Source organism: Nelusetta ayraudi, unplaced genomic scaffold (assembly GCF_046127955.1).
Source record: "Nelusetta ayraudi isolate G7.1 ecotype Tasmania unplaced genomic scaffold, CSIRO-AGI_Nayr_v1 ptg000004l, whole genome shotgun sequence".
Taxonomy (NCBI): Eukaryota; Metazoa; Chordata; class Actinopteri; order Tetraodontiformes; family Monacanthidae; genus Nelusetta; species Nelusetta ayraudi.
In genome coordinates, this window is record NW_027466054.1 from 4166370 (window position 1) to 4192119 (window position 25750).

At 42.0% G+C, this 25750-nt stretch overlaps 1 protein-coding gene and 1 long non-coding RNA gene across 2 annotated transcripts in view; one reads left to right on the forward strand and one right to left on the reverse strand.

The window, feature by feature from the left end:
• Positions 1-5007, reverse strand: part of ctnna2 (catenin (cadherin-associated protein), alpha 2) — a 258023-nt gene extending 253016 nt beyond the window's left edge. The window contains exon 1 of the mRNA XM_076045078.1: positions 4683-5007. The gene's annotated coding sequence lies outside the window, so the exon portion shown is untranslated. The remainder of the gene's footprint in view (positions 1-4682) is intronic.
• The window catches only part of LOC142900744 (uncharacterized), a 289985-nt gene that overhangs the window by 232240 nt on the left and 31995 nt on the right, over positions 1-25750 (forward strand). The gene's annotated exons all lie outside the window — the stretch shown is intronic.

Here is a 25750-nt window from a genome sequence, read left to right on the forward strand (position 1 = left end):
GAGAATAAATTCATCAAAAATGTATCAAAACTGCATCTGCAGCATTAACAAGGGTTAGGGTTAGTGAGCTAATGTGAAGGAAAACAATGCACTAGCTCGGCTTTGTGTCATGTACTGTTTTGCCCCATCTCGCGTGGTTACCATCGCTTTTCGCGCCAGTTTTAATTACTTCCCTGCACAAATGAACGCAAGTGAAAGCGCGTCATACCAGGAAATTTGCCAGCTCGTAACTCTTTGTTTTCCAGACGGATATCAAGATAAACCCAATGTCTTGTACCCTACTTTGCACCTTAGCTCATTTATAATACATAGGTAAAACATTGATAAAAACAAACAAACTGCCATGCTAATTTGTTGTCATATATATCATCACCTGGACAATGGTTCTGCTAAGCAAATTCCATCTCAATTAAAATAAAACACTGGAGTGGGCCAAACGTTGGGAAACTTCCACTGTTGCTATGGCAAAGAGGTGCTAAGATTCTGTATTTTCTGCAACAAAAAGAGACAAAGAAAAAAGAAGCACATCTCTCTCTCTCTCTCTCTCTCTCTCTCTCTCTCTCTCTCTCTCTCTCTCTCTCTCTCTCTCTCTCTCTCTCTCTCTCTCTCTCTCTCTCTCCCATGCATATTAAAACCAGTGCAGATGTATTTCTGGCCACATGTACGAATGTGTCTCAGTGAAAAAGGTGTAGCACGAGTCTGCAAACTCAACCCGCCTCAGCAAAAACTGCTTAACACTAACTTTCACTCAACAAGTGCCAGGATGCAGCCAAGCATATGGCTCACGGCACATTTAGACCGCTGAATTAGTTTCACTAAAACAGCCCTATTTCATAACACAACAGTCATGGTACACCCAACTAAAATGCCATTAATATGCCTCATAAAGTGAAGAGTTAGGCAGAGGCACAGGTTGAGTTTCAATGAAGCCTTTGAACGTGCATTCTGAAGAATATTACATTTAACATTTATGGAAACAGTAACATTAAAAACACTTACATTTTTGTCTTTTTCACACCAGAGCCATAGCGCTGGAGCCAATTTATTGTCACAAAAGTCAGAAAGGAGGATAAGAGAAAAGGCAAACTACAACAGGATCAACTAGTAACCAACTTTCTATAGGAAATGTTGAAAAGTAAGAGTTACAGGTTGGGGGTCACACATTCTAATCAAATCACAGAATGCTGACAATGCTTCTTTCCTTCTTCAGCAACTTATGCAGTGGATCAGAGCAGCTGCTGCGCCATATCAGAGTGCGTGAGACCTGCCCACCACGTCATCAAGCTGTCCACATCAATTCTAAGTCCTGCCTGCCCACACTTATAAAAATGTGTGCAGATCTCTCCGCAGACGTCATCAGCTTATATGCACAGCACAACTCTGAGGCGCTTTTGAAAAATTCAGCTCCAACCTGAATATAAGATCTGAGCTGCTTAAGATATTAAAGTTTAATTAAAACCTTTTCACACAGACCATGTTGTGATGACACAAGGGTCCGTGCATACTTTTGCGCTTTTTATTTATTTAAATTAGATTAGCTTCAATGGAGTTAGACAAAACGTCAGCCTTCTCCCTTCGGGCTGGTGGTGCTTTGAGGGCTCCGTCCCGATAGGGAAACAAATATCGAGAAGCAACTGGGTTGATTGTTGTTTTCAATGATATGGAGAAAGAAGCCGGGCCCCTAACAATGTAAACTATGACTCACTAAGGGCTGTGGGTGTGGCTGTAACGGACCAGCGAACATGAAAATGAACTTAAGAGAAGTCGCTCCAGTTGCACTGGGCTCCTGCTGACACAATACTTTCAGGCACTGCTGGATCATCGACTTCAGTGTCCCCTATGAAACAAAGCGCCAACCTTATTTTTGTCTTTACTGTCTGACGTAGGGTAGCGCCATATCAGCAATTAGCAACAGGGGCGGCAGCTGCAGATCCATGAGGGCAATCAAATCTACTCCCTAATTACACGAGGTTGAGTGGGCTAACCAGGTTTTCCAGTTTCCCTTCACAACAAACCGTACATGATTGCCATATGCAAACCAAGATGTGAAGGGAAAAAGCTTGATGTAAAGTCTGGAAATATGTATGAAAAAGGAACTAAATGAAAATGGAAATGTTGGTGTATCCTAAAAAGAAGTGCATGTGAATTAACTGGAGCGCCACAAGGAAGCCAGTGAATCGTGACACTCCGAAATGACTCAAATGTTAAATAAAGTCACAGAGAAACTAGCAACTGGCAGCAGCTGTTGTTCTAAGTAGCCCACAATACGTGCGGAGACTGAAGAGGAGATTTAATACGGAACACAAACAAATGCAACTTGGAATGGACGAAAATGGCTCAATGTGTTAAAATCTATTTCCCTGGTATGCAATCTCTTTTGGCAAGAATAGAAAACAGAACTTCCTGAAGCACCTCTTGACAAACACACTCAATATTTGCCAAGTTACAAAACATCCAGGGACAAACTTCTGAAGAAGCACTTAATGTTTGTGACACATTTAAACGGGGACCCAGGTCCTAAAGATGACGAAATACAACTTTCACCTCGAGCATGCTGATTTTTTTTTCCTTCCAGCTTTAGCATGCACCCTGGGGAGACGGGAGTTAAAATTGATATGGTAGAGAGAAGCGCTCCTATCGATTGTTGAATGTCCCCTGAACTACCTCATTTTTCATCTCCTTAAGGAGGACCAAAACGTTTGTGAGAGACTCAGGGCTGACGAGGAGCAATCCAGCTCATGTTAGTGGTGGAGGGGGGAACCATGGCTACCTCAAAGCATTGCGTCAGTGCAACAACAGGGGGTTGCATGGTGCTCAGCCAATACTGCTTCCTCTCCCTGGAGACGGAAAACACAAGGCACTCCTCCCTGCCATTGATTTAGCCTTAGAATTACAGCTTCTCCCTTATCAGCAGTCACAGAGGAAGGCTTGATTCCACAAAAGGCCTGAAATTACAGGGAAGAAATGACAAGTACTGAATAAATGGGGCTCTCTTACTTTCTTTGCTTTATTTCATCACAAATGGCATGTCGGAGCTGAAAGGAACCCCTTCGAAATGATGACTTCAATCACTCATTTTAAACCAAACTGTTTTGCATGTATGTGTCCACAATGAAATTACACTTATGCAAATGGCTTTAGTCTACTTATGAATGCTTGCATCAAATAAACACACATAGATAGACTGGATCTAACTCGATTTTTCCCATGGAGCAGACAGCTCTGTCAGATATGAACCGAGGTGAAACTAGTTCACTGACGCTTGTGCAAACCGTTTGAGCAATTGTCATGGAAAGACAATCCCGACTCCCTCCTGACTGAACTTTTCATTGCACTCTGCACTCAACATATTTCTGACTCATCCGTCTCCAGGCTGATTCCGTGAGACGCGTCACCAGAGTGGACGTGGTCAGGCTTGACAGTGAGTCTGAACATAACGGTCAAGTCTAAATACAGCCGCTCTGGCACCCCTCGAGACTTCTTCTGAGATTCCATATATCCGGTTACAGGAAGGGAATGTGGCAAACCATCATAAGGTCACAGCGCTACGCTCCGACTGCTGTGTGGCACTTGCTCAACAGACGCACAGGGCTCTCTCTCGGTCCGAACGTAACCCTATTAGAATACCGCACACGCACGTTAAACGGTTGAAGGAGGAGAAATCTAAATTAGTGCAAGTGAGTGCAGCGTGTGAGAGGTTACAGGAGCTGCGATCGGATTGGAGGGAGATGAGGCTGTGTACACCGCGACTTGAACGGGCTGAGTCAGCTGTGTTGTCACTGTCCATTCCTGAAATTGTTCTCATTGTTTGAAAACAGCTGGTGGAATCTTGACATTATTGACAATTTAGAGCCGACGGCACATTGTTGTTTTTTTTCCACGCGTAAATAAAACGCAAAGTGTCAAAAACGCTCGGCGTCAAAAGCCAGAACGACTTTCTGACAATTTCCCTGAACGCACGCGAGTTAAAAAATAATAATAATAATAAACAAAGGGGAGGACTACTTGCCTCGGACAAAAGATACGTAAAAACCCTTCAAACGCACGGCGGAAAACGGAGGAGAATCCAAGCACGCAGCGCTGACTTCATCCGCAATCGAATTCTTTCTAAATGGAGCCTAAGTGACTTGAAGGGGGACGTGAATTACAGTTCGAGCCTCAAAGTGGGCAGCCGGTGTCACTTAGCTTCAGCCCTAGCTCCTGTCTAGCATAGCAGCCTAGCTTGTCCCCACCACCACCACAAGCAGCAGCAGCAGCAGCAGCAGCAGCCCAGGCTTTCAGCACCGGGCTGACTGGATAGCGGTGCTCGGAGTGCGGTCTAGACAGCGTTAGCAGGTCGGCAGCACGCACTAAACAGGAGGAGCTGCAGCCTCCACTGTTAAAATGGCGTGGCAGTCCGGGAGGAGATAAATGAAACAATAATAATTAAAAATATATATATTAATTCACCGTGGGATAAATGTATGGGATATATATATATATTATTATTATTTTTTTGGCGGGGAGGATAAATGTGTCCCAGTCAAAGTAGCTTCAACACAATGATGAATGGAGAGGCGGACCTCGCCTTGAGCTAGCGTTAGCAGCGCGGCGGGTCAATCAGTGCAGCAAGTGTGGCTGCTACCAGTGTGACTAGCCGAGCCGAGGCATGATCCGCGGAGAGCCACGCAAAGGCGACGCACCTCAAAACCGTTGAAGATGACACCTCTTGCCGGTCTTTCACACTGTCTCCAGCGCTGGCTTTCACTCAGTAATTCCCAAAAGATGATGTCCTCCTCGGCGAACACTGCGAGATGCTCTCGATCCGGACGCTTTCCTCGATGCCCTGGTGCTGAATGTGAGGCTGTACCGCGCTTCTTGTCGCCGTCTCGGAAATGCCTCCTCCTCCTTTGGCTTCGCTGCGAAGTGGTGACCCCTCCCAGCGCTCCGAACCGAAACCTCAGAAGTGGGCAGGTGCAGAGGATGGTGCGCTAGTGGCGGAGAGACTTGCGATGTAGTGGATCGTGAGGCACATCCTGGGCTCGTCAAATCAGGAGAGCGCTCTCCGCCGGCGCATGCGCAGCTCTCGCCAAGAGGATGCGCTTCGCTTTAAAGTAACATACACACACACACATCATACTGTCATGTTTCGTATGAACTGATATTGTTATTAGAAAATAGAAGTTTATAATTCATTAATAATAACTATATAATTTTTAATTTACTGTTACATTTACTATTGATATGGCATTGGGGACTTGGGGGGCAGTAAGTATAGTAATAAGTATTGAGGTTCATGAGTTGTGGGCCCATCTCTGAACTTCTCATAAGAATTTTCTCCCATTAGGGCTTTTTCATTTGTTTCTACAGTTTGATTCGCAAGTTTCCGTTTTGATTATGTTTTGATTATGTTTTGATTATGTTTTGATTTTTTTTTTTTTTTCTTGCAAGGTTGTAGAAAAGGTCCCGTGCAAAAACTGTCAAACTCAAGCAGCGCGCACTCAACTGGTGCCGGAAGTGTGGAAAAAACGATGGGCTGCAAGATAACAGGGGCGTGTTTTTCTGACAGCGAAACGGCACGGTCCTATCCTGCTTAGCAACTGAAAAACCGTGAATTGTGAAAATGTTAAGAAAAAAAAAAATGAATTTTTCGGGGATCCCTGCATGCTTGGTAAAAATAAATACATATATAAAAATTAAGGGGATATTCCTCAGTCTGGCTTTGGAGGGACTGTGTTTGCATTTTCATCTTATAAGTGATCAGTTTACGTTTATCCTAAATGCACCCACGTTAATTCAATATCCATTTTCTCTGACATACTAAAAATAAATAAATAAATAAATTCTACTTTTTAATGAAATGTCATCTTAAAACAGTTTCTATAGTTCACCCCACCAACCCATATTGCAACTAAAGATCTTAAAGATGAAAGAAAAGAAAATCACTTGGGTTAGGACTTTTGGAAAAAACATCAGAAGGGCTTCTGTGCAACCTTTCCATGTGAGCCAAAAGGATTACCCCTTAAAAGAGCCAGGCTAAAACAGCTAGTTAGAGGCATAAACTGATAGATGGATGACCTTAAAATCTCAGTAATGAACACCCTGTTGGATCTGGCACTACACTATGAGGCAGGCAGGGAATTTAATAATTAATAATACACATCCTCCAGCTTTGCCTGCAAGACCTGTTTGGGTTTCTGCAGGTTACACAAGCCAAGAGTTTGTACTCCTGGTCTCTGAAGCGGTTGTTGCTCCAGTAAAGCCACCCTGTGGCCTGGGGGAAAGGTGATCTATTTTACAGCTTTAGTTATCTAAGCGCCACAGCTTTACCCTGAGGGTGCTCGAACACGTAAAATAGTGGCAAAATGTTCGGCTACCCCGCAGCTCAGGCCATATGACCATAAGTAGTCCAATGTTGGAACACAGATTGCTGAGTTTAATCTTGAGTTTCATGCTCCTGGCCCTTGATCTTCAACTTGAAAGTCCTGTGCAGTACTTAACTGCAGACAGAGATCCATCCGCCGGCCTCCTGGCTCTCGCCTTGCTCCTCAACCCCAGAGTCTGTCACGTGTTACTCAATGTGTTCATTACGCGCTAACTTTGTCACGCAATATCATAATCCTCTTTTTTTTTTTAGCAATCAGATAAAACATATTTATTGATTTTGAGTCAAGCAAAGCAAAGAAATTAAGGGCAAACCAGTGTTGCAAACTCAGCAGCCAAACATCAAGAGATCTTTAAAATTAAGGGAAGCTAAACTAACGACTGAACAAGTCAAAAGAGAAGGAGTATTGGAAACTATGGTTAGAGTTTTTTGAATATTCAAAACAGAGAGAGAGAGAGAGAGAGAGAGAGAGAGAGAGAGAGAGAGAGATTGAAAAGCTGGACAATCAAAAGTTCAGAGAAAGTCAAGTGAAGTTCACCAGTAAAGGCAATTGCATTTTAGGGGCATTTGGAAAGTTCTCAGCAACTGACACGCCAACTGACTTCATATCTCAAGTCCAATTAAATCCTCTGACAAAGCATAATGTATCATCAAATATGGCTTAGTACGGTAGTTCTGAAACATCAGTTGATTTCATTTTTATTAACAGTCGCATGAAAAACATGTAGATTATTTCTATCATCATAGGACAAACCACTCATACACCAAATTTTAATATTCAGAAAAGCATGGCCCCGTATCCTCGTATCCTTTGAATCATCTCTACTATCACATTGTCTCCTAGTTTACTATAACAACCATATTAAACCAATGCGGAATAATCTGAATGAACATATTTCTAAACGCTAAATATTCTGACAGTAAGCCATCTCCATTACTCATTCTTCAGTACACCACTTCCGAAGGCAGGCTCAGAGGGGAGACATCCAGAGTTATTCTCGACCTCAGTCTGTGAAACTTTTGCACAATTAGTCTGAAATGAGTGGGCAATCACCGAAAGCCTTGGAGGAGCTCTGTCTCCCACCAAAATTGGATTACGCTGCGTTCCAGCCAACATGTCAAAAAGACGCAGCTAAATTAGGTGGACCTTTGATGACACGCAGCAGGGAAGAGAGGCATTAATCACTGTCTCCCGTTCAAGTCTATAGAGACGAGAGGTGTGCATCTCAGCATGTGGAACCAGGCAGCCTTTACATCTTCATATGCACAAAAAGGAAAGACGTTATAGTGTTTCATTATTAATAATTACTCATTGATCAGAGACACCCAATAGACTGATATTTAATTTATATTTTATGATGAATGAATGATCTATCTATCTATCTATCTATCTATCTATCTATCTATCTATCTATCTATCTATCTATCTATCTGTGTGCTGCAAGGGACATCATCTTGCTGAACCATGGAGGTCTGAGCTGGACGGAACGGTGCATGTGCAGCATGTGACTTAATGTTGGTAAATGCACTAAATAAGAAGCACTGGGAGACTTAAGACTGATTCTTAGCACAAAACAGTACACCACAAATGAATAAGGTGTCCAAAAACTTTTTCCCACTAGTGTATCCAACAGCTAGGAAGTGAATGCATTTATGTGCTTTCAATGTTGCCTTCCCATACTTTAACCTGGATAAAAACTCATATTACCTATCAATTTTCCAGTATCACTGTCCCTCATTGCCACTCATTTGCTGTTACTGTGTGTGCACGGCTGCAGACTAACACCACATATCACTGAGCCACTATGCATTTATCAAACAGGGAGCAGTGGCTTGGAGGTTACAGTGGAGTTGTATAACAGCTTTTCACTATCTAGTTCACTGACCTGATCCAACTGGAGCAAAGTTACATTGGGAATAACTTTGAATGTGGGAACTTGTCAACCACCCCATTATGTTCAAACAGTGTTAAGCAGTCCTCCAACGTAGGCCATCATGTGCCTGCAAAGTTTCACAATCTCCTGACTCTCAGCAGACAGTGTGTGTGCACAACAGTACACAGGACAGGCCATGAATTTACTATTGCATGCAAGCACGCCAAAGTGACAAGTGCAGTTCCTAGACTTGACTCACGTAACAATCCCATCTGCTCCAGAACACATTCCACAACAGCCTCCAGCTGGGCCCCTTCCCTCCCTCCCTCCACCCAGAGAAAGGCACCACAGGGACAGCAATCACAAAATGTCCCTCAACTCTCTCTCTCTCTCTCTCTCTCTCTCTCTCTCTCCCTCTCTCTCTCTATCTTTTAACCTGTTTTAACATAATAAGAACATCCCAACACCAAGTCCTGCTGAACCTACTGCACTTTAGGGATGGTTAATAACATTTAGTTCTTTGTCTCTCGGTTCTCTCGGGTGAGAACGCAAAGGACAATTGCAGGAAATAATGTGAAAAGCCTCATTTGAATTGTTCAAGAGAAGGACTATTTTTTAAGATTATTTAAATCTCTATGCTGTGACATAATTTCCCTGGGTAAAAAAGAGCAGTCCGTTTCTTTTTTTGGTTGAAATGCCAGCCAGTGTCAGTCTGAAATTGTTTGCAAGTCAAACAGATATAACTTGAGGGAAGGAAATAGCTTTCTTTTGTTCCAAAAAACAATGCACAGCACTGTTCTTACTTTGAAATACTATTTAAATAGGAAAATTATCCATTCTGCCAGCAATCATGAGGGAGAAAATTATTCTAATATATGTGCAAGAAGTCTTAATGTGGAAAATAAACCACACAAGAAAACTACATATAGGCCTGTATTGTTCTATAAACTTGTATGTAACAAACCCACCACAAGTGCCACCCACCCAAAAGCTTTCATTGCTGGCCATAAGTAGTTCCTGGAAACAGTCTAACACCAGTTTGTGGTCTGGCTTGCAAGGTTAAACCAATAGTTCAACTCTTTTTTTGTTTTGCTTAGCAAATTCAACTATAGCCATAATCCACGTGTCATATTAATAGGTACATTTCCCTAAATTGTGAGTCACAGTGCCACCTAAGACAGTGCCATAAATATTTACTTGGTGTTTTGAAGTTGCTGAATTGTGTATTTGATGAGTGATTTAGTTTTGAGGAAGGGTAGAGTTTTTTTCATTCACTGAGCAGTTTGTGTCTCTGCCTCCTTGATCTCAAAACAGCATGTGTTGATAATTCAAGGTAATGTACCTTCTCATACGACTACATGGATTATAGCATGAGAGGGATTTGCCAAATTGTTGAACCCTCCCTTTAAAGGTTTTATTTTTCATCGTGAGAACCAATATATTTTTAATCATCAATCCTTTCAAGTGGGAAGGTGGCAAGAAGACGGAAAATGTATGATGTAAAATAGATGTGTATGCATATATTTGAGGCCTGAAAGTGCATCACAGAGACAGCTCTGGAACATTTTAGATTATCTAGCTCAGTAAATTGATATATAGCTGAGCCCAAGTATTAAGGGTATTACAAGGTAAAGCCCTCGTCTTTTATGTCAACCTGAAACATGTTCACAATCAGCAGATCAGGGTCATGAGTGGCCTTTGTTTTCTTCTGAAAATGTGAATCTTCCACCCGGTTATGCCAAGTTGTCCGGGCACATCCTTTTAAAGATGAGATATAATCGCACCACTATTCATCTCGCTCATCATCATTACCCTCACATCAAGACAATCTGTCATCTGTCCATGATATAGCTGAAAGTGCTCGCCCTCCATCCAAATTGGCTGTCCATTGTGACAATCAGATGGACATTTTTCAAACGTCTTTGAAATTCAGAGCACAAGAGCCCGTGATTACATTTCAATGAATAGCCTGGATGATTCCTTATGGTGATACATAAAATTGTATCTGTGATATTGAGGCTGTAAAAATGGAATTTGCTGGTCATATATTGTTGTTGTGGTCAAAGAGGCTTCACGTTGTTTACAAGACTGACAAATTCACTGACATCACACATTCCGGGTTGCTGTGATGTCTACTGGTGTTTGGTTGCTGATCAAAGGGGTTCTTACATAAAACGTGCCCCTCTAAATTATTCCACTTAATCACATCTGAGCTGTCAAGTTTTTTTGTATGTTTTTTTTTCTGTTGAATCTGGCTACAGGAAACAGGCTCAAAACACCCAAGGAGTGGCAGACCAAAAATAAATAAAAATGGTCGGTGCAGAAGAGGGGCGGGGCTCACACTTTACCTCATGCAATGAAGGCTGTGGATTTGCTTCTGCCCCGGGTCTTTCACTGTTGAGTCGGCACTTCTCACCGGCTCTTCCAGCTTCCTTCCGCGTCCTGAGACGTGCACTTCAGGCTAATTGGCAACTTTAAATTGTCTTTAGTTGCTTCACTCTAAGACAGCCGTGATGGATTTCAGCGAGGAAGGTGTCTTGGCCACTCTAATGTAAAAATAAATTAAAACTCTGAATTAATTTTAGCCAAGAATGGAATCGACAACAAGGAAAGATGACTAGGATCAGGAGTTTAATATAAATCTTTTCAAAACAATGTCCAGTGGAGATGATCTTTGTCTTTTTTGTCATCCAAATATAATACAATAAACCTGGCAACTCTAAAATGATTATATATATATATTCTTTGTTTTTGTTGCAACTGCTGTACTACTGTACAGCTGCAGTTTGTGAAAGGTTCGACGCCAGAGCGCCCTCTCTTGTAGTGCCACCAAATATCTTGGGGGGCAGTAGCGAGCATGTGTCCGGTCTGCCCTTCCACCACCATGATGACAGGATGACGAATTAGCCCTGCCCCAAAGGCTGCATTATAATCGCCTGCTGCCATCAGAAAACAACACAGGGAAAACTGTGAAAAGAAAACATAAATTAATTGGCCGTGGCGCTCACAGCCTTCAAATTCCCTGCGAATTCCCTGACTGCAAGTCATTTTGATCTCAAAGTGTTTATTTGCTATCAAGATGTAAAGAGTCACATTAATGTATGAAATAAACAGAAATATATATATGTATATATATATATATATATATATATGTATATATATATATATATATATATATATATATACATATATATATATATATATATATATACATATATATATATATATATATATACATATATATATATATATGTATATATATATATATATATACATATATATATATATATATATATATATATATATATATATATATATATAGATATATATATATATATATATATATATATATATATATATTTAAAAAAAAAAGGATTAAACTAAATCTGCATCACAGGCAATAACTAAAATACTGCAAAAGCTGCTTTAATTTGAACACATCAATTACATTTATACAGCATCAAGCAACTCACCATAATATCCCTTGTATGGCATAGCGCTGCTTGACCTCTGGCAACGGTGCTATTGATTGCTGAAAGTCATGTGACTTGCACGTGGGCTGGAGGCCATAAGGCTCTGTGAGCCGCGACAGCGCAGGCTCATTAATTTCCCATTTCTCGTAGCAACAGTACTCAGATCACCTGTCAGGTGCAGGAAAACGGAGGTACCTGGAAAACAAAACTGCAAGTCTGGGACACATCGGCAACCTATATGTGGTAACACTGACCATTATAGTCACTAAGCACCAGTGTCTTTAGCTTAGTCCTTCTCTGTCAGGAGGAAATGCAACAAGTAAATGTAATTGTAGTTTGAACTGTATAATTTGTATTATCCTATTATTTTAGCTTTATTGCTTATTACTATTATTATTTTTCTAACTCCTCAGCTGTCCATCAATTCCATCTATTAACTATCTAGGTGGAAAAACAGGGTGAAATCATCAAGAAATATTAAAGTTGCATACATCAGTGCAAAATAAAATTGCAGTGAATAAAGATATACTGGAAGGGAAGCTAAAATGCTATTTATTGTAGTCTCATTTTGAAGACTTAACCACTAGGAAGTGTGCATCAGTTTGAAATTGCGTGCCCTTCTTGTCACCTGAAAATGATCCATAGACAGCAAATAGCAAAGGATTTCCACAGAAATTGAGTTTTTGTTTTTATCCTTAGTGGATGATGGTATTTATTTGCTGTTAGGCAATTTAACATTACAGCATGTTTTCTTGCATCCAAAGATAATGCTTTAACAAGAATTATTAGGCTGTGAAACATCATCTTAGCACAGCATAAAATAATTGTTATCATCCAACACATTGATGCCTAAACAGTTTCTACTGCATCAACAAAGTTGTAATTTTATTGTCTTTTTATTGCAGTTTGTGAGGAGGTGGCATATTTGTGAGCATCCTGGCCACCCTTGCAACACCCAGCAGCTTATTTTCTCAGCATTCAAAGTTGTTAGGAGTGTGACGGCAAGATAAGCTTGTGGCAAACATCAACAAGAATCATGTGCTAAATGGGATTTCATGTGCGATGGAAACAGCATATGCCTGCCGTTACATCTGCACACTTGCGGATTTTAAGGCTTCCATACCTTTTATTATGGAAATATGCATTACAGAATTAATTCAGGCGTATCTTACCTCCAGGCAATATGAGCTTTCAGAGGTCAAGTGTGGCACCGCTGTTACCTCGTCTAACTCCTCTCACTACAACTTGCAGTTCAGGTCTACTTTGGCATGTCTGCACAGTCACCTGGAAGAAGCCTAATCACCACAAATGTTGTATTGACACTCATACAGGAAGAAATAAATACATTTACACATGAAATCATGTTTGGAATAAATTGTGAGAGGACATGTGGACACTTTGCTCAGCTTTGAGCAACTTTGCTCTTGCGTTATGTAATTTATGGTTTGTTAAACATTTTGGCATTTGTCAATTTTTTCCCACGTTATCATCAGTCTGAACTGTATATTCACAGTTGCTTATGTACAAGGACAGTGCTTCAACAAATCTGGTAAAATTAGTGACCATTACCTCATATCACTTCCATGGTCATGCCAATGTATCTAACTTGATTTAAGTCTGTTCTTCAAATGTTTCAATTAAATAATTAAATAAATAATATGGCCCCAGGAGTAAAACAGAAGAGGTAAAAATCCAAATCCACAAAACAGGCTCTTTAATTAAGGAGAAAGTCATGAAGTCAGGAATCATGCAAACCAAACTGGCAGCAAACAGGCATAGTTATGAAATCAAGCAAACAAAGCCGGTCCTGCACAGGTGGGAATCTGGAAGCAACAAAGCCAATCTGGGTAAAGGAGGAACAGGTGGAACCAATCAGGGCGGGACAACAATCAAATGAGTGGGAAGACGTAACAAAAAATATTGATCATAGATAGATATTTAAATGTACTATTCTCTCCACTGTCCCGTACCATTGTGATGTTATGTCACAATCTAAAAAAAAAAATCACATCCATGTACTCCTTGCATGGTAGATCCACGTGTCATGAAGGTTGAAATGGCGACATTAGCGCAACTCATCTGTAGTTCTTTTCCCATGCTGCAGTCACTGGCCACATTAGGCTCCCATTGGGTGGAATTTGTTCCCTCCATGAAACTCCAGAAGGGGTTGTGTGGACGATAAAACGCCATGAGCGCCACCAACCGCACACTGTTGATGGACAAACGTGAATACTGAGTGAACCGTCCCACTGAGGAACTTCACCCTCTCAGTTCCAGCAAACCTCACGCAAAACTCTGCTGATTAAAATGGCTTTCTTTGCTGCGGGGATCGAACGCGCGATTGAAGAATCCACGTTTTATAATTTAGAGTTTCTTTGCTGGCGCATCTATATTTGAAGCTCTGAGTCCACCACGAGCTCTTTGATTTTTGTTCATTATGAGCCTCAGGTGATTGTGGCTGCACCACAGAACCAGGCTCTCCATCAGCCGCCGCGTGCACTTCAGCACCGGCACAAATGATTGCAGCGCGCCGTGCGTGCGACGTGGTCATATTTGACGGATCGGCGCAAACAGCGACGGCACTGACGAGAACGCGCGTATTTAAAATGCTTCAGTAGGAATCACGCACGGTCATTAAACAGTTGGGAAAGATCAACCATCATCTTTGCCTCATCATGATGGTTGTTAAGACAAAAGGCTGCGCGTGTACGAGTGGTTGCACATGCCTCAACACGGCTGCCAACACACACGCGCACAGCTGTTATTGCATGAATGATTCATGTTCTGTCACGGCTCCAGCTCCATGAAAAAAAAAACGCGTGATGGTGTTATCCACAAATGGGGGGGGGAGAAGGAAAAAAAAAATCTCACAGAAGATTTGAGAGAGCTTCGCTCCCACTGGGGGATAATGAGTCGTACTATGTGCTCCAAAAAACGGCGTGACCTTTAATGAGAAAGGCGAGAACAAATACAATGTTGGGAACCTTGATTCCTCAAAGCTGTCAGCAGCCACGGAAGATTGCAGAGCATGATGAATGGTGAAAGAAGGGAAACAGAGCAGTAACAGACAAAGAGGCATCAATTATTCATATTTCCTGTGTGCATGAGTGTGTGCGCGTGCATGACACTGCAACTGTCTTTTAAAACTCTTTTAAAACCTTGGAACACTCTGGTTTCAGGTGAAGGTTGTTTTTTTATATATATATTCTTTTCTAGGCACAAAATGTGTTCAACGGGGCTACAGCTGGGTCTACTAACAATACCTTGAGGGCCCTGTAATTTCTTTTCTGGCTCATGGTCAATAAAAAATACAGCTAATTTTCTACAGAACATAGGAGCGAAGCCAGGATGGTCTCTGAGACTTCATCAAAACACAATGGAACACAAACAATTTTAATTTACATTATGTTTTCAAAAGGCGCCAGCATCGGAATCCACTCCAAATGCTCCAATTGTAATTACATAGTCCTGCATATATTACAAACAAACACACTCTTGTGTCCTCTTGGCCAGTAGCCACAGATACACAAGCAGCTTCAATGTTGCAGTAATAAAGACAGACAGAGAGAGAGAGACACACAGAGAGGTGGGCGGGGGGGTTCAGCATCAATACCAGATCGGGATTATGAAGGTGTCATGCTTTCCAAAGACAAGTGAATGTGTGTTGAAGGTGCTTTTGGTGGAGGCTGTTCACCTTTAAAAATGCTCAGACAGCTTGAAGCCTTTACCAGCCTCCTAAAGTAGGACACACCCACTACACCAGGATTAGATGTGTGGTGCCCAAACCTTTCAATGTTTGTCACATCAACTCAGTGCACCAAAGGTACATTGATTTTTTTGGGGGGAGTAGGATAAAAGCAAAACATTTGCGTTTGAAATACTAAGATCAGCCCGACTAGAACTAACAACCATGCTGCACTCAAAGCCACAACAATGCCTTTCTTCCCCATTCTGATTCTTGCTGTAACCTTGTATTTGTGTCAAACTTTGTTTGCAATGGAACACTTTGCCAAATAAAGTGGCTGCTGAGTTACTTATTGCTATTTTGAGTGTATAAGCACTCACTTTACTGTCTAGAAAATAAGCATAAATGTGTCGTAAAGTGTAACATTCATATACAGATACAGTAGTTGAGTGTGAACTTTACACTCTGAATAAAACCAGTCCAGTGGCATAACAGAACATTGACATCATGTTGCCAAAACAGTCTTTTCCAAATCTTAGCAACTTGCTGAAGAAGAAAAGTTTGCTCAGCATGTAGTGAATTCAGCAACACATCATCAACCAACATCAACAGATTTTAATATGGCACTTTGTATGCCACAACACAGTACTAGAGTAACGACTAGTTTGACGGTAGCCACATTTTTGTACATTTCACTGCTATTTTTGAAACTCATAATTTGTTTAATCAATCTCTTTAAAAAAAAAAAAAAAAAAAGAATCAACCATCTGGACTCTTACATTATCAATGTGTGCAGATGTGACGACAACATGTGCACGCATAAAAGAAGACAGCATATTTTTCTGCTTGTTTTGTCCCTGAACAGACCCATCCTTCATCCCCAAAAGTAAACCATGATCACAAGTACTTCGGTCTACCACGCAGCCTAAGCAGCTCTGCTCTGTATGGCACCAGCAACATCCTGCAGCTCCCAGTCAGTGGCCTCACTGAAGAGTTCATGGTGTCCAGAACACGGGAAGCATTGCGATACAGAGAATCCAGAGATCCAAAGGTGGCATCAGCTGGTATCCAGGTGCGAACAGGCAGGAAATGGAGTGCAGGCAAAGCCCTGGTCGTGGCTGAGTCTCGGCTGAGGCAGAAAAAACTGGTGGGGTCCATTGCGACAGGGCGTGCAGGCATTGGCTACTTCCCGTCGACCAGGGTTGATAAGGCCCAGGGCAAGGAGCGCCAACATCTGATCCAGGAGGAAGTGCCGGCAGGCGTGGAGGTAGGACGAGTCAGCAGGATGGTGGGAATGGGGCAACAAGGAGCATGGACTAAATGGGAGAATGTTCTGCAACGGAAAATCACCTGGTCCAACATCTGGAAAGCAGACTTCCACCGCACCAGGTTTTTAGTCCAGGCTGTTTATGATGTCCTTCCAAGCCCAGCAAACCTCCACGTCTGGGGCAAAACGGAGACACCATCTTGTCCCCGCTGTTCAGGACGGGGCTCCCTGGAACACCTACTCAGTAGCTTCCCAAAAGCCCTTGGAGACAGGCGCTATCGCTGGCGCCACGACCAGGTGCTTCGGGCAGTTGCTGACAGCATCGCCACCGCCAGCAACACCAGCAAAGGCCAACACAGACCACAAACCATCACATTCCACAGAGCTGGAGAGAAGCCCAACATACCACCACAGACAAAGCCTGGCCTCCTCACCTCCGCTAATGACTGGCAACTGGAAGTGGACCTGGGCAGACAGCTGAAGTTCCCTCCCAGGATAACATCAACCAGGCTTCGCCCAGACATGATCATTGTCTCCGATATCACCAAGCAGCTGATCATTCTGGAGCTCACTGTGCCATGGGAAGAACGCATGGACGAGGCCAATGAGAGGAAGCGTGCCAAGTACCAGGAGCTGGTGGAAGAGTGCAGGAGGAAAGGCTGGAAAACGATCTGTGAGCCTCTGGAGGTGGGCTGCCGGGGTTTCGCAGGGCGTTCACTCTGCAGAGTGTTCACTCTGCAGAGTGTTCACACGGCTAAGACTCGTCAGGGAGGCTAAACGGGAGGCTATCAGATCCGCAACTGAAGCTGCAGAGAAAGCCACAAGATGCTTTGGATTAAGAGGGCAGAACCGTGGGCAAGCGCTGCTGGGACACAGGCCGGGGATTGATCACCCCGGCCGGGTCGCCTGGGCTGAGGGGGTCTGATGTTGAAAGACCCGAAACCCCCGATGATCCCGGGATACAACATCACTGATGATGTGTCCCAGCACATCCGCAAGATGTATCTTTCACCTTAAGAGGCTTTCGCATTGCTATTCATTACTAAAATACATGCACAGCACTGAAAGTGCCACCTACTCATAATGTGAATCAGCAGAGTGTGAAATCCCCCCCAACTGTGAGGGTGGTCATATAATACGATTGCCCTAAATTGTCTTCTTCTGAAGTGGTGCTAAAAAAAACCTGATGTGAAGTTCATCATGCCAGTATAATTAAGTGTTTTTCAGTGAGACAACTTGCGATTGAAATGTTTATTGCAGCAGCAAATGCATGTTACATGTTTGGCTCCGAGTGGTGAGTAACTGGTGATCTGATGAGCTCGATTGTGATGAGAGGCAAATACCTTGACAAGGTGCTGTGCGTTGACGGCCGTTAGCAGGTGGTTCAAGATCGCAGCGCTCTAACCGATGATGTTTCACGCCTTTGTCGTTTGTCTCGACACATGCACGGGTGGTACTTTTACAAGAATAAACAAACACGCAAACACTTCTGTCAAAGCCTGGCATCAAAATACATTCATTCCTATCCTCCTTTTCTCCTGCACTCAGGGTCGCGGGGGTTTGCTGGATTTTTAGACTGAACACAAAACGGTTTGAAAGGAATCACTGACTGTGAGTTTGTCTTTCATTTTTTCCCTAAAATTCTACCACTGAAAGCCAGTGTCACTGAAAATCACTTCTAACTTGAGCTGCACAGAAGGGTGAATCTAAAACGCTGCGGGGAATAATTAGATTAATGATAATGCGATTAATTGTTCACGTTAATAATCAATTATTGGAAACTATCTTGTTTTGTTCTACTGGTGTATTAAACTAGTGGCAACTAATTTTGTGGTCACACCACATAAAAACAAACTATGCACAAACCACTTTTGTTTGGAGGCTACCAGTTCTGAGTACTGATTTACTGTGATTGTACAATTGCTAGTTTTGGAATGTGTTGCAAAAACCCGGTCGGTGTCAGTCACGCACTTATTAGCAGATCTGCAATCCAGCACGCCCACTCTGTTTTATATGTTAAACCCCCAGACAGTTCAACTGTGGGGTTCTTTTTAAAGCTTAAGAGCACTGCAGTGAGCGGTGAATGTGTCAGCAATACATAGCGACAACACTAGAAAAAAAAAAAAAAAGATGCACTTTGTGGATTGCAAAATATATTTGCCATTGAGGCGGGCGGAGAAGCCAAATTCAAAACTCCTTCAATATAGTCAACAATTCAGTGAATCCTTCACTCTGAGAAATGATGAACGTGCTGTTCGTCATTTCTCAGAGTGAAGGATTCTTTCTTCATCTGGAAAGAATATAAAGACTCCAGCCTCCGTGCTGTCATGTGAACACAACAGAAAGAGATTCCGCACAAAGATACATTTCCCACCTCGACGTGTTCCTTCCCTTTCAAGTCAACAATATTTTTCTAAAGTGAGGTGCAGACAAATCGCTGTGCATCCTGCAGCAACACTGAAAGGCCTGAAAGTCTTTATCATTGTCATTATCAGGCAAGTGTGAGGACAGGCTGATTTGAAGCATGGTTGGGACTATAATTTATACTGTGATGGATTTTTTTTCTCGAATATTGTGACAAAAACAGGGCCAACAACAATATTATTATCAAGTCAAATGTAGAAAAGTTCCAGCATGATCCAGTATCCAGTATGACAACTCTCAAGGTGCAGTAGATGATTTAATATTATGTCAAGCACAGACAGAGGTCATTAAAAAAAAAAATTGTGGTTTACTAACAATAGTGCCAAAAAATGTATACAGTTGCACCTCGAGGGATTAAATAAATTGCGAACCTAGAATTGAAATGTCGCCCATATAAACTCAACCTTGTGCTGGTGATGCTTCCCAATTCATATATCCAATCTGGAAGTAAACAGACACAGGAAAGCATTCCACCCAATGCCAATACAACAGAAGTCTGGTGAATGTGCGCTCAAAGCAAAACAAACAAGCAAAAAAAACAACCCAAACACTCATGTCCACGTCACATCCAAGAGTCTGAAAGACGCAACAGTCCACTTAGTCTCAGCGTCTCAGAGCTGAAGACACAAAATATTCACTGCTGCTGGAGCCTGTCATGGAGTTCTTTGCCAGAGGCAAGTGGCTGTGTTCTTGTCTAGGAATCCACACTGAAAACACAAAAACAAAACCACAGTGAAACATGGTGTTGATGTTGCCAGTTTGACTCAGAATGAACTGCTACACTACACACGAAAACTTGACACACAGGTAGCATGAAGACGCACTTTCCTTCAGGGTTTTTTTTTTTTTTTCTTATTTGGGTACCAGGACACAACAAACCTCTTTTTCATTGGCATTTGTTTTTGAATTTTTGCAACCACAAATCTCCAAGGCCATGACTTATTATTAGAAAATGTCATCAGATCCTCCATCAACTTAGTTGACAGTAAAGAAGATTTAATTAAATGTTGGGCACACCGGCCCTTTAACAATCAGCACGCAAACAAATACACATGCAGGAGCGGCAAATACTTACACCTCCATTTGTTCACGCAACGCTAGGGCTGCAAAAATGATGATCCTCCCATTCAGGCCATTTTGGCTGCTGACCACAGAACTAAGTGGTTGGCTTTGTAAACCAATGCTCTCCATTATTTCCCAGAGAGGGCCATTGTGCTCGGCTTTTGGCAGGTTATCCAAAGCTGTAAATCAGAATCGGACCATTACTCCTGAGTGAAACGGAGTAATGGAAGCACCTTGAGCACCATGATTCAGTCCTGCAAGGGGAGTTGTTGTTTCTGTTGGGAAGCAGTTGGAAACCAAGCAACACTTCAAAAACATCTGTGCCCGGCAAAAAATTCTTCTCTGAGAGCGTTTAAGGTCGCCCGTCATGCAGATCGCATCACTTTTATGTGATAAGGTGGATAAATATATTTTGTGGTGCTGCTGTTTTTTGCACTCAAACATTTTGAGGGTTCCTCTTGGTTGTGCTGCTCTTTTGGAGAAAAAAAATCATGTGACACACAGCCATGCAGAGGGTCTCAGGAATTTGGAGAATTTATGCAGAATTAACTGGCCAACTGGTCAACAAATAGATTCATAGAGCCCAAACGTTCATTCCAGTCACCAAAGTTTTTAATTTTTTTGCATTGGAAATTTGATTAGCCCCAGTTGGCTCGCAAAAAGAACAAGGCTGTGATGTTTAAATGTGTTGCCAACAGCAACATTGTTGGGGATGATTATGTTAAATAGCTTGTGTGGAGTAACAGGCAGATTAAAGGCCGGCCCCTGCAATTTATCTCTCACAGTTATAAATGCCACTTGAGAGTCAAGAATGCATAAAAATGTCACTTTTGACATCAGCTCCACCCACGTGGCTCCAGTCTTTGATAATCCAAGGCGCAACAAATGAGTGTAAAATCATGTGCAGGCAACAGGCGGGAGTAAATGCCAGCACACGCTTTGTTTCCTGACCAAAATCTCCAGCACCGCTAGAGTGTCTCTGAGAGTGTTAATCTTTCTTATTAGTTTGTTTTTGAGTGGGGGAATATCCACACTTTCTTTAGTGAAATTTAAAAATAAACTCACGCTCTTACGAGTGTATTACAAGAAATACGCTGCCGTGCACTTTTGTACCCACGCCGAATCCCCCACAGTCCCCGACCCCATTTTTTTTTTTAAATTTCATGGCTATATAAAACTCCAGGCACAAGTGCCCAGCATTCAAAGACTCTCACATCTGTCCCACCGTATAACATGTGCTTCCTCCTCTCTGTTTTGTGGATGGCTGCTCCCTTCCACTCACACCAGCTGACAATGAAGTGGGTTTGATGTGCCATCTGTTGTGTACAGATGCTCAAGGAAGAAAACGAAGCAGTGAGTGTGCTTGTACAGGCTCCTGGACTACTGCATTAAAGGTCAGAAATGTTTATTTTCTATCACTGTGTAGCACTGAATTAATTCATTTTTTGAATATGCTTTTGCATTTCTAGACAGTAAAATTACTTCTTTTTTTTTAAATTTTGTGAACAAGACGTTTCTCAACTGGCTTCTTCGGGTTCAGTCAGCCAGATCCTTAATGCAGAACTTCTAAAGAGGCCAGATGTGAATTCAAATGTTCTCTCAATAAATGGCAAATTTTAGTCTAAGTGAAATGTGGTTTATTTTAGATTTCTTCTTTTTTTTGCCTGACCTACCATTTTGGCAATTTAAACAATTATGTTCTTTTTCCAATTATTTTATTACTTATTTAATTTAAAATGTTGCCCCAGTCAAAAACATACAACAGAGCAAGATTCTGATGAGCAAACACTACCTGTCATTATATTGTCCCCTTTGACAAGCCTTGTTCTACTGCAGCAGCCAGATCCATTGTGAGGTCATAATAATCATTTATTTCCGTATTAACTTGGTCCTATTGGGAAATGTTGTGGCCGTTAAAAACTAATGACGTGTGAAATGACACACAGTAGGGAATTAGCACTGATTGTGAAAAAAGTGAGGAGGGCGAATTAGAAAGTCTGAAATGGCCTTGTTTGCTGTAACCCAATCAAACCAGTATGTCGTAGAGAAAAAGCCAAGAAAAATCCTGACGAAAGAGCAAGCAAAGACTGCATCAGTTCCCTTGCTGGGTGGGACAAGCAAAACAGCTTAGAGTAAATTTTCAAATTGCAGTAACGCGATCAGCCGTCAGATAGAAAGTGTCGCAAAACAAACTACTGTTAAAAAAAAAACAAACAGCAAAAAGCGTTAAAACGATTTACTCCAAACTCGCAGCGTGCCTTGTAAGAAAGAGCGAGGTGTTTACATGTGCGTTTTATTCAAATTCCCAAGGAAGACCACAAGCTCGCACAAATTGTTTGTGTGAGCCGGGAACCCCGCAGGGGAAAATCCTGTGTGTCCACAGCAATTTTCCGAGCCTGTCGAGTGCCACCTTGTTCTGTTGTCATGGTGATATTGTCACCCTTACATGTTGAAGGGAGATAAGGGACAAACCTGGGTACGTTTTGTGTAATTGTTGTTGGAAGACAGGTCACTGTGGAAGCAAAAAAAAAGAAACCCCAAGCGATGTGTTTCTTTTGGGGCGGCGCTGCAATGTGTGTTTTCATGGATTTGAATGAAAAGCAAAGAATATCACAAAGGGAACAAAAATATTGCTACCCCCCAAGAGTCGCAGTGAATGCAGGAATAATGAAAGGAAATTTACCTTTTGGTAAAAATGTGTTTGTACTTTTGCGGAGAAAGCCGGGCAATCGAACAGAAAGATGGAAAAAAGATGGACGTTTGCATAACTAATTTTTTAAAGGATATATCATTTACAATTACATTTATAAGTACAGCGGTTAGCACTGTGCCTGCACAGCAAGAAGGTTGCTAGTGAAGGTGGTGATAATAAATGGGTGCACTGCCTTGTCACGATGAGGACGCCACCCCTGGCATTAAAACAGCACCCTCAACTGGCCAGTAGCTTCAGTTGCCAAGGCAGCGTCCTGCTGGGAGAGCACGCCATGCTTTCCAGCAACCCTTGGTGACAATCAGCTGCTCTTAACCGTAAAGTTTGAATAGAAGTGCCACTAGAGCGAAACACATTGTTGCCATTGGTGATGCCAGGCAGGCAACTGGATTTATGTAATCTTCTATCAGGCCACCTGGGGGTGCTGTGTCAGTGGCAGGGCTCAGTCAATAACAAACGCTTGTTGGGTTTTGGACACTTCAGACAATTTAAGTGTGAAAGGATGACGATGAGCACAGCTCACCTGTCATTGTAGATGCATTTTTGTTTGTTGAGAGCTGATTCTTAAAGAAAATAGCATTGAACCCAGTAAAGCACTCTTACCCTGGAAGTGTATTCTCATAAATGAAAGGACATGTGGGAGTACAGACGGACTTGAAGGCAAATGTTGATGCATGACTGTAACAGTGGTCCTGAATAACATAGACTCTTTTCTTTACGCACTTTAACCAGAAAAGCCAAAGAATTACTGCTTGTGTCGCTGCTGTTGCATTGAATTTATTTTATAAGCTGTAAGTAAATGAAGCCAAAATGAAATTCACACATTCAACGATCATATTCCAGAGACAAGTGAGAGCTGACTTTCAGATTATCCATCCATTATGCATTAGAACCAGTTCCATGCAGAGGTCCAGGGGCTGCAAGTGGGAAACACCCAGTCCCAGCGGCAGACAAAATAAACTGCTCGGCTCTTTGGTTTGAAGGATGGACCTCAGGCTTTCCAAAATGCAACAAGATTCCATCAAATCCCCACGGCTCCACAAATATATTCTGTGACCTTGTGGAAGGAGCAACTCCAGCTTCTGCCTTGCCTCAATGTTAGAGGCTGAAAAAGAAAAAGAAGCGGTGCAGACGTACCTATACACAACAGCGTAGGTTGAAATTTGTTCTCACAATGTTAAACATGCTCTAATAAGGAGCAGTGGGCAGCAGCTGTGCAGAACTTGAGCTCGTTCCTCATTAGCGCATTTGGTCAGGGACATGTTGTTTTTGATGATTACAGCATTCCACACTGCATTCATTCAGATCAGAATGTATCTCTTGGCTCAACTGCTCCTGCAGAAAGACAGCAACTTCCACATCAGAACTTGGCTTTCTGGCTGACTAATGCTAACAGCTTGTGTGACCTCTGCTGATTAACTCATATTACGACTATCCTCATTTAAAAAAAAACACACCAGGATTTCCTAGTGTCTCAAAATAAGAGGTAGTTAATGTGACCAGATTAAAATTGACAGTGGCATATGTACTCCCTAACCGAGTTGTAGTTTTGTTGTAGATTTCACTACAACAAGAACTGTACTTGGTATTTGGAGCCTAATCTCAGGAAAGTATTTCTTCAATTATAATAAATAATGTGACTGCAATACAACTTATACATTAATGCACAATGTCAATAAAGATATCCATATCGAGAAAGTTGCATCAGCACCATGGACAGCACCGCATGCTGTAGATTTTGTTTTCTTTTTTTTGTTTGTTTTTTGCAAGTCAGTCATCTTCTCTTTAAAAACATACAATAAAAAGGTTAGCATTTAATCTGCATAAGAGATAAGAAACCATTAAACACTGATGTTTGACAACAGTGAGATGAGTGTGACTGTAGTGCTGCTGACAGCAATGCTGACCTCAGAGAGGGTGCAACTACGCATAATTTCTGGATGGGACAAATCCTGTCCCCCTGCAGCTGTTCCAGAACACGGGGCCTGGGTGCTCCTCAAACCGCTTGCCAGTTTATCACACAAGTAACCCAAGCAAGACAGGCAAGTGATCAGAGGCCTGCATCAATGGCCGTGGATGCAGCGTTTATTGAGCCTTTCTGCAGGATGAAACCAGAGTGCACATACAGAAACTGCCAAGACGACGATGAACCGTCTCTACTCAGAGGGATTACTAATGCCCTTATCTCCCAATGTCAATGGTGCGTTTGTTGTTCATCTGCGCTCAAAGCAGAGGGCACTGAAATTCGAATAGAATAATAGATGAAAGCCACATGGCAAGACAAAGTTTTTCTATTGAAACTTCAAATTATTGCTGTCACAGTCAGAACAATGTGCCGAGCAGAGTTAGTTTGGTATTTGTGCTATTTAGTTGGAGGTAGAAACCAACTTAGAGTAGTTTCCTGTCAAAGATACTGATCGACCAAAGGCTGCATCTCAGTTAAATGCACCGTGAAGTTCCTGTATGAGGAACAAAGAAGGGGAAGCAATCAGTCAGTGAGACTTGATGAGGACAGGGAGACCTTTGCAGAGTTGGCTGAACTTGATTAAGTGTTGGTGTTGGGACTCTACACAGGCAATAGAGAGCTATAAATAAAGCGCCAGGAAATCAACACAAATAAATCAACGCAATGTGACAATGAGCTTTTAAGATAATCACCACCACCACACAGGACATTGGACAGATGGTGCCAAAAAAAAGCAAATAAGGCACCTGCTGCATGTGTTAGGACTAGGATGCAAAAGTCATCACAAATTTAGATGACATAAGACTGTTTCAAATAATGTTTTACAATCTGTGTCATTAATTAATTACTCATTAATGTTGTTGTTTTTTTATTGCGTGGACACAGACCAACTTGTTTCATAGTAGCCAACCTTGCCTAGATAATA